This window comes from Rhagoletis pomonella, unplaced genomic scaffold, assembly GCF_013731165.1.
Source record: "Rhagoletis pomonella isolate Grant_MI unplaced genomic scaffold, Rhpom_1.0 Rhpom_scaffold_00002, whole genome shotgun sequence".
Taxonomy (NCBI): Eukaryota; Metazoa; Arthropoda; class Insecta; order Diptera; family Tephritidae; genus Rhagoletis; species Rhagoletis pomonella.
The window spans coordinates 93711032-93721335 of record NW_023458556.1 but is presented as its reverse complement, the minus strand read 5'-3'; positions in this window follow the sequence as shown (position 1 = coordinate 93721335).

The window sequence follows — 10304 nt, the reverse complement described above, 5'->3', positions numbered from 1 at the left end:
ACAACACTTAAACATGAAATAGATACATCGAACATGCTAAAAGCCAAGCGGGCCGCAACAGTATTTATATACATATATGAATGTATTTCATTTATTTTCAGCCTTAAAGGGATTTACTTTTCAAAAAAATTGGTTTTCTTTGGTTTGTAAAATTTGTCTATACGTACTATATAAAAGATTTTGTGATGACCTGAATTGTTAATCTAATAAAAAAAATTGGTTATTTTTCCTTACATTTGGTAACTTTTTCTTCTAATCTTGGTTAGAAAGTTCTTTGAGCGGCGGCAACACTGCTTGCTAGTTTCGCGTTTCTTTACTATATCTTTATTTCGCTCTCTTTGAGCGTAATGGGCTGTTTTTGCTTACGCGTAAAAGCACATTTAGCGCATTTAGCTCTAGATGCTACTCTAAGGGCCGGTTTCTCCATCTCTAGTTAACACTAACTCCCCGGTTAAACATTGTTATCGACGTTCTAACTCAATGCATGTAACAGGGAGTCGATAAGGTCGGTAACGATGTTTACCGGGGGATTAGTGTTAACCGGAGATAGAGAAACCGGCCCTTAATGTACATTTATCCATACAAAATTAGTCACCTAAATGCAACTAAATGCAACTCCATTTTTGCATTAAGAATCTAAATGCTAAAAGCAACCCTGTGATCTTCCAAAATTTCCACGATTCGAACATGGTTTAAAGAGAACAAGTGGCAACATTGCTTTTTCGAGTATACAGCTGCTAGCTGCGTTTCAGTGATCGCCGATCGAGATTTCTTTTATTTTACATTACATATTTGGATAAAGAAAAGTTAAGCAAATTCAACATCGATGTGATGCTGATAGAAATCTGGATCAAATTGTGATCAACTCTGTTTGGTTTGTTTCTTAATTAAGTGAGGAAATTTTAATTGACAGCACCGACAAATGAATACGTACACAAACAAATGTTCGGTTATGGTTAAAACAATTCAAGTTTTTGTATTGAATTTTGGGTTTAAAATTTATTTTATCTTTTTCAGTAGGGTTTTTGCACATTATCTTCTGCGTGAGAATTGATCGTAATATATGCGGATCTAAATAAGAGACTGGAACACGGCTGTTTGTCAAAAGCATGTTCGAGAGTGCTAAATGTTGCATTAAAACTGCAACAAAAACGCTGCATAATTCTCTCAATTATTCCATTCTTATTGTTTCTGATAATTATCTGCAAGAACAGAAAAGAATCAAAGCCATAATCTGGCATCACTCAAAATGTATAATTTTTTAATCGATTTTTAGTTGTCATATGTTTGTACAATTTATCGTTTTAAAAATCTTTAAGCATCTTACTTTGCACTTGCGAACTGTGAAATATATCTTTGCTAATTGAATATGTTTTAACATTGAGTTAACATGAATTGTCATCAGATTTTAAGTGGAGCATGTAATGCTGGAGATCGATGCTTCGCCACAGGCTCTGTTGAAGGAGTGTCATTTACTGTAAGCATGAGATGATTTAAGTTAATTCTTGGTGTTCTACTGGAGAATGAATAAAAGCTGTAATTTTTGTGTATTAACAGCTAGCAAACATTACAAATGCTGTGGGTATATCTCCAAACTGCTTAATTATGTAATCTGTGTTTGTATGACTTTTAAGAAAGAACCTTGATATGATCGATAGTTCGTTCTCATGCGTACATATGCATGATACATTAGACCGTATCACATAAAAGTTCAACTTTGGGGAAATTTTCAAAATAGGACCAGGCTTTAAATAAAAAAATTGGGGAACACCTAAAGAATACTGACCTTTGAGCTAGAGAAAAAAAAGTGGGCGTGGCTTTTTTCTGGATTTTAACGGCATATTTTTTTGGGTGCAAATTGATAGGGGGGATAGGGGGTGCTAAACGTGGAATTTTCAACATTTTTAAAAGCTTATATTTCGAAAACTATTGAAACGATTTTCTAAATATGGACACAGTTGGAAAGGTGATTGAAGGGCCTTTCATTCGATATATGTATCTATGTATATAATGTATACACATTGCGAGAAAAGGTAAAAAACGAAATTGTGGCAATTTTTTTATAAAAATGTATGTTTTTCTTTAAAAAATACGTAATTAACTATATTAATAGATATGTTTATCGGAAAGAGCACAAAAATACCGTTAATTTGATATATGACTTGTAGCAAAAAATTCTTGTGGACATCATATTTGACTAAATATATGTATATAAAAATATGGTTTTATATGAAAAAGGAAAAGCGAAAAAAATCTAAAGAAATAAATACAAACCATTTTTTTAAAAGCCTTATTTGTTATAAGATTGAGTTGTAGAATTAAATGGATAATTAATCAAGCTACGCTATCCACAGTATTTTTGCGTATAATTCCTTTCTGCGTAGGCGGCCTTCGGCCGCGCTTAGGGATTATAACCCTCACTACGTATAATTCATCTTTCTGTGTTGCCAAATAAAAGGGGCTGAATACCTTTTGCAGAGAACACCTTTTTGCGTAGGCGGCCTTCGGCCGCGCTTAGGGATTATAACCCTCACAACGTAGAATTCTCCTTTCTGTGTTGCCAAAGAAAAGGGGCAGAAGAAGCACATTTCATTATTCGCGTCGAAAAGTAGCACATTTCAGATTTTTGCGTGGAAGACGCACATTTCACTATTAGCGTGGAAGACTAGCACATTTCATTATTCGCGTCGAAAACTAGCACATTTCAGATTTTTGCGTGGAAGACTAGCACATTTCACTATTCGCGTGGAAGAGTAGCACATTTCAGAATTTTGCGTGGAAGAGTAGCACATTTCAGATTTTTGCGTGGAAGAGTAGCACATTTCACTATTTGCGTGGATGAGTAGCACATTTAGGGTTTAAACTAAATCATAAAAGCATAATTTATATTGGAAATTCAAGAGCTTATTTTATATTTCTATAATTCTATTATAAAATTCATGAAATTCAGACGGTATATAGCGTTTAGTGATCATTTGCTGGAGATCATCCACTTTTCTTTTTTTTTAAAGGCATTTTCCCTGTTGTTGTTGTTGTTGTAGCGGCTACAACAACCCCGCCCAGATCGGTTGGTATCTCAGTCGTTGTCGTCAAGTTCCACTAACGGCAACCCTAGGAAGCGTGCAGCTTCTGTGGGATCTGTCCACAGGGACAGGGCCGTTAGGGTTGTCGGGTTTTCCGGGCATGCGAAGAGATGGTTCGAGTCATGCGGGGTCTCTCCGCATGCCGGACATTCGTTCGGCACATCCTCATTCAGCCTGCTCAAGTAGGAGTTTAACCTGCTGCAGTAGCCGGAGCGAAGTTGAGCAAGTGTAGTGCGTGTCTCCCGAGGCAGATGAAGCTCTGTCTCGTCAATGTCCGGGGGTGGTATGCCTAGTACGGCATTCACAGGTCTAGAGTCTACATAACTCGAGACTGCGTCCCTGTGAATGCCGTTCAGGGCCTGTCTGTACGCTGTCGGGTCCAGAGGTTGCTTAATGAACCTCTGGACTTCGTCCGTCAGTTCATATAGATGCCTCCTGACGTGCCTAGGCGAGGGCTCCTCTGCAAGCAGCTGTCTGTTTGGGTGGCCACTTCTGTGGCTCCCGATCAGGAACTGCTTGCAGAGCATTATGTTGTGCTCCTTAACTGGGAGCATTTGCGCCTCGCCGTGCAAGTGATGTTCAGGCGACATCAGGAGGCATCCGTCGCTGTCCTAAGTGCCGTATTTTGTCCAGTCTGTAGCTTCTTCCACTGCGTCCTACTAGTCCCTGGCGACCACACTGGCGCTGCGTAGTTCAAAACCGGCCGGCCTATTGCCTTGTATGTTGCCAGCAACGTTTCTTTGTCTTTGCCCCAAGTACTGCCGGCTAGCGACTTGAGGACCTTGTTGCGGCTCTGTACTTTATTGACAATAGCGGTTGAGTGCGCAGAGAAGGAGAGCAGGCTGTCGAATGTTACTCCGAGTATTTTGGGGTTATTCACCGTCGGAATTGGTGTGTCATCGACGTGAATCCCCAGCGGTAGCCTGACCTCCTTCGTCCAGGTTGTGAACAGGGTCGCGGAGGATTTCGTAGGGGAGAGGGCTAGACACTTTGCAGTGAAGAAGCGAGAAAGTTCGGAGAGATAGCCGTTTACTTTCAAACACAGGTCATCAATTCCATTCCCAGTCGCCATGATCGAGCAGTCGTCGGCATAGGAGACAATCGAGACTCCCTCTGGTGGTTGAGGGAGCTTTGAAATATAAAAGTTAAACAGTAGCGGGGAAAGGACACCACCCTGAGGAACCCCCTGTTTTATTTTACGCTGCTTACTCGTTTTGTCTCTAAATGTTACCGACGAATGTCGACCACTCAGATAATTTGCCGACCACCGTTTGAGCCTCTGTGGGAGAGAGGAGGCCTCTATATCTTCTAGCAGCGTGGAATGGCAGACGGTGTCAAACGCCTTTAACAAGTCCAACGCTACTAGAATCGTTCTCTCACAGGGACGGTTGCGGTTAAGGCCACGAGTTATCTGAGTGTTTATGGCGTTAAGTGCTGTTGTTGTACTGTGCACTTTACGGAAACCATGCTGATGCTTCGCTGGGGTCAGGTGGTTTGTGAAGTACGGGAGTAGCAAGGCCTCAAGTGTCTTCGCTACCGGGGAAAGGAGTGTAATCGGACGATACGAATCTCCTTTGTTGGCGGGTTTCCCCGGTTTGAGCAGTGGGACCACTCTCCCCACCTTCCAGATGTCTGGGATGATGAGAGTGGCCATTGACAGGTTGAGGACCTCCGTTAGGTACGCTACCCCCGCAGGACCCAAATTTTTCAGCATCAGCATGCATATTCCGTCGGGACCCATGGCTTTGGAGGCTTTCGCCTTCCCGATGGCCACCTGAACTTCACCGCAAGTGAAAGCGAGGGGGGCACAATTTGTTGGCAGTTTGTGCAGCCTTCTGGTCACTCGACGCTTGGCTTTGTCTACCGGAGGATGCAGTATGAACTGCCGGCTGAAATAGCTCGCGCATCTCTCCGGGTCCGACGAAGCATGGTCGCCGAAGGAAATTTCGACTCTGTCGTCGTGCTTCGTCGGATTAGACAATGACCTCACGGTTGACCAAAGCTTGCTCACACCAGAGGTGAAATTACAAGTCTTCAGGTGCTCCTCCCAATTCTTCCGCTTATGTACGTTTACAAGTTGCCGAATCTCCGCGTTGAGATCCCTGATACCAAAGATCGTGGTGCGCATTAAAGTCACCTACTACCATACGGTTTTCACCTCTGAGGAGCGCACCTATATCAGGGTGATATCCTGCCGGGCAGCAGGTGACAGGGGGTATGTAAATGTTAAATATTTCGAGCTCGACATCGCCTGACCGGATAGCGATGCCCTGACATTCTAGGGTGGTATCCCTGCGGTCGATGTCTGCTTCGATAAGACGATACTGCACGGTGTGGTGCGTGATGAACGCTAAGCCACCACCATTATCTCGCTCGCGATCTCGACGGTGCACGTTGTACCCGGCGCAATTCAACAAAGTTGAATTGCTGTGCAGCTTCGTCTCTTGGACCGCAGCTATTAATATACCATGCCGACACATGAAGGCGGTTATCTCCTCAATCTTGCTCTGTAGCCCGTTACAGTTGAATTGGAGGAGCCTCATGTGGTTCGGGAGACGTGTCGTGATGTGGGGTGTGAGTGAGGTGTATGTTCTTGCCGCCGTTGGCTGTGTGTGCTGCTGAGGCGGTTGCCGCCCTGTGGTGGTGGTGGGGGGCGTCGCAAATGACGTCTGCGACCGAGCAGCACAGCACGGGCCCTCGAAATTCCCCGTCCAATCTCGCGTGGTACGCAGGCCTGAACATGCCCTAAAGTGGCACCAGCCAAGGCAGGTATTGCACTTGACTGATGTCACATTACGGAATATTCTGGTCTGACATACCGTGCAGATTGTAGGGGGAACCAGGAGTTGTTGGCGGCGGCGTGTGGGTGGTGGTGCGGTTGTGTGAGTTATGTGGTCTGTGGTGGCTGTGGTACGGTCTGTGGTGTTATTATGTTGTTGTGTAGTGGCGACTGTGTGTGGTTGCTGTGTGAGTGTGTGGGGCTGCACGGGCGGACTATTGTTTGCCGTGGAGGCTGCTCTGTTTGAGCAACAGGGGGCCACGTAGGACGTGGTCCACTGTCTGTGTGTCCGTAGTCCCGAGCAGACCCTGAGGTGACTCCACCCCTCGCAGGCATTACACTTGACTGAGGTGGAGTTGTGGTGTAATCGTCTTCGGCATACACAGCAGGTGTATATTTCTGGCCCAGGGTTTGACTCGATGCCAGCCCTGAGTAGGAGAATGCGTAGTGAATGTTGCCCTATGGACGGACAACTTCTGAGATACTTCGCCGACCTAAACGGGGTTAGATCGCCGAAACAACAGCCCTTGGTCGGGTGAAACCCGAGTCATTCCGGTACGTAGAACCGGCTGTCGTGGGAATGAGGCATTTTCCCTCTTTAAGCTTTATGCAATTCATATTGTTTTCTGGTTAACCATTGAAATTTTGTTTTCAGTATGTTCAATTTCAATTAAAATAAAGTTCATTAAAAAAAACCATGTAAACCCACGCTTAAATTTTTGTAGAAATCTAAAAAAAAAATCAACTAATTTTCATTAAAATTTCAAATTTATTTACTCAGAAGTGTTACAATTTTTTTGAGTATGAAGCTTTATAGCCAATTCAATTTTAGTGTGATAATGTACAAGTTTCAAGAGCCTTAAAACCTTTGATTCTTTTTGTCGCATTTGCTACCATATAACGAATAAACACAATTTATTTTTATATGGAAGAAAACCGCAACAACGGTAATTTTTAGCCACTTGAAACTTGCACATTTTTGCAATAAAATTGAAAGGGCTTTAAATCTATATACTCAAAAAATTCTGAGAAAATAATTTTGACATTTGGATGAACATTTTTAGATTTTTTTTAGTTTTCTACAAAGTTTTAAATTTGGGTTTATATGGACTTCTTCAGAGAATGAACTTTATTTTAATGAAAATTCTTAAAAATAAATAAATAAACATCAGTGGAAAACAATATCACTTTGAAATGAGGTGCTCTTGATATAACTACATGTACATTAGGGTGGTCCAAAAACAGTAAAGTCGGAATTGTAATGCTCTCACCCCCTAGTTCTATATAGAAAAAAGTGTACCCCTATTTTTTTTATTTTAAAATCAAAAAATATTTAGAGGTCGCTCAAAGAGCTCAAAGTTTTCCATGTATTTTTGTATGGGGAAAAACAACTTTTCGTAGAAATGGTATAGAATTCCTGAAAATCAATATTTTTCGATCGGAAAACTCTGGTCAGGAGACTTACAATAATAATACCCAATTATTTATTTAACCATTTTTTAATACTAACGATTTTTTATTTGTCCCCCCATTGCATTTTTCGGGATTTGTGTGGGTTTTTGGCGGACCTACAAATTATAGTTGCGATGAAAAAAATGGTTAAATAAACAATTGGGTATTATTACTGGGAATCCTGCAGATGAAAAGAGTTTTCCGATAGAAAAATATTAGTTTTTTTTGAATTCTATACCATTTCTACCAAAAGTTTTTTTCCCCATATAAAATACATGGAAAACTTTGGGCGCTTTGAGCGACCTCTAAATATTTTTTGATTTCAAAATAAAAAATAGCGGTATATTTTTTTTTGGTACAGAACAATCCTAGGGGGTGAGAGCATAAAAATTCCGACTTTACTTTTTCACATGCATTTTTGGACCACCCTAATGTGCATATATGTTTCTCGTATTTATAAATAGATTCCCTGAGGATCACGCGAATATGCGTCAAAACAAGTAGTAGGAAAATAAACGTTTATTCTATTTGTAATAAAATACCGAAAAGCTCCATACACAACATTAAACTCTCAGCTTAGTCGAGGAGAAATAATTATAACATACATGTATGTTTGGTTTCTGTACGGCTGCTAGTACCACTTTATATGAATTCGCTACTCGGTTACTCTTTATGAATTTGTACAACGATTTTGGGTTGCTGTGCCCAAACGCGTGAATCGAATCAAAAAACTTTTACACACACTTGTAGACAACAGTTCACGCTTTATTACAAAAATTTAATTTAATAAATCTGTGCACTAATTTGACAATAATGTCGGTTTGAAATATGGTATTTGTTGCAAATTTTTGTTATAAATTTGTATATACATTTTTATATACAAGATATTTTTATAAAACACCCAGTAACCAAAATAGACATCACTGGGGCGCCAGCCCCAGGTTTACCACACAGAAAGCGAATTCTAGTTACCTCATCCTTTCCCAAGGTTACATCACTGGGGCGGTAGCCCCAGTTATGTCACACAGAAAGGAGAATTCTACGTAGTAAGGGTTATAATCCCTAAGCTCGGCCGAAGGCCGCCTACGCAGAAAGGTGTTCTCTGCAAAAGGTGTTGAGCCCCCCTTCTTCGGACGCAAGTTTAACTTTGTTTTTTCCTTGCAAAAAATCTCAAATTCCCCTATTTTCAAGCAGCTCCCAAGGGGTTTTTGGGGAGGGGAGGGTGGTGAGGGGTGACTTTTCATAAAGCGGCGTTCATCCTCCTTCGTTTAGGGGGGTTTGGGGAGCCACGCCCCTCCCCCTCCGCCCCCCACCCCTAAATCGTTGTACAAATAGCTAAAGATTTCCCCGCTACTCTTCTACGCGAGAATCTGAAATGTGCTACTCTTCCACGTAAAAATCTGAAATGTGCTAGTCTTCCACGCAAATAGTGAAATGTGCTACTCTTCCACGCAAAAATCTGAAATGTGCTACTCTTCCACGCGAATAGTGAAATGTGCTAGTCTTCCGCGCTAAAATCTGAAATGTGCTACTTTTCGAGGCGAATAATGAAATGTGCTAGTCTTCGACGCGAATAATGAAATGTGCTAGTCTTCGACGCGAATAGTGAAACGTGCTAGTCTTCCACGGTAATTTAAAATGTGCTACTCTTCGTTGGGAGCGACGATATAACATTAATACAGTTGTTTTATTGCACTGCTGGCAATTGTACTTAAACCTAACTATATAAAATTATACGCCAAATTAAAGGTATTTTTTTGGTCTTTCCAATAAACATATTTGTTAATATAGTTAATTACGTATTTTTTTACGAAAAACATACATTTTTATAAAAAAATTGCTATAATTTCGTTTTTTTACTTTTTCTCAAAATATGTTTGCTATATGTACATACATATATATATATTACCTTTCCAATCGTGTCCATATTTTGAAAATCGGTTCAATAGTTTTCAAAATATAAGCTTTTGAAAATGTTGGAAATTCCACGTTTAGCCCCCCCTAGCGCCGCCCCTGTCAATTTGCCCCAAAGAAAAGTTTACCATTAAACTCAGCAGAAAGGGGTGCACCACGTCCACGTTTTCTTTTTTCTCTAGCTCAAGGGTCGGTATTCTTTAGGTATGCCAAAAATGGTAAAGCGTGTGGACGGAGAAGGGGCCGCCCACATAGTAAATCTTAAAACCGCACGGTCAGGAGGTTTATAGTTATTAAGTAATTCGTTGTTAAAGTGACGGGGTTGGACCCATGAGGCTTAAATGGTGTTCGCACGAGGCGATTTTGCGCTCACCTTTTGCTTTCAACTCGCGCAGGGTTGCACGAAAAAAAAGTTGAGTGGCTAAATGTTGGCTGGCGACCAAAAGCGATTAGCTGAAAGGCCGTTCAACCAAAAGTAGAATGTAAAGTTGAACAATGCAAACGCCTTTTTATGGCGAATATTTTGATATTTTTTTTATCACCCCTATGCTGTGATCCGAATGTTCGTAGCTACGAATTCGTAGCTCCGTTCCGAAAATTCGAAAATTGGTATGCTGTAATCCGATCGTAACTATCAGCGGCACTGCCAGCTAAAAACGTGAAATTCGAAGTTCTTAATCAGCTGCTTTGACAGAAACAAATCAAACTAAATATAATCGCAAGTGAATAGTGAAATTAAAAAAAAAAATTAGCTTAATCATTATTTGAAAAGACTTTTCCTTAATTAAGTAGAATACAAAGGATTCAGTGGCCGGTGTCCCAGGAGGAACAGCTAACAGTTGCATTAATATACAAATGAGATTGCTCGGAGATTGTTCTGATCCATTTAGCTTAAATGATAAAATGTAAGCTCCCTCCTTTTAAGGGCCTCCATTTCACTAGATATTGTGCCGCTTTAATTCTTGGAACGCTTTCCCAAAATTCACCACATCCTCTTTAGCTCCTTTTACAAAGCCTCTCGCTCATGCATTCCACCAGTTTTGCGTATTGCTAGCGATTTGTTGTGAACTTCGATC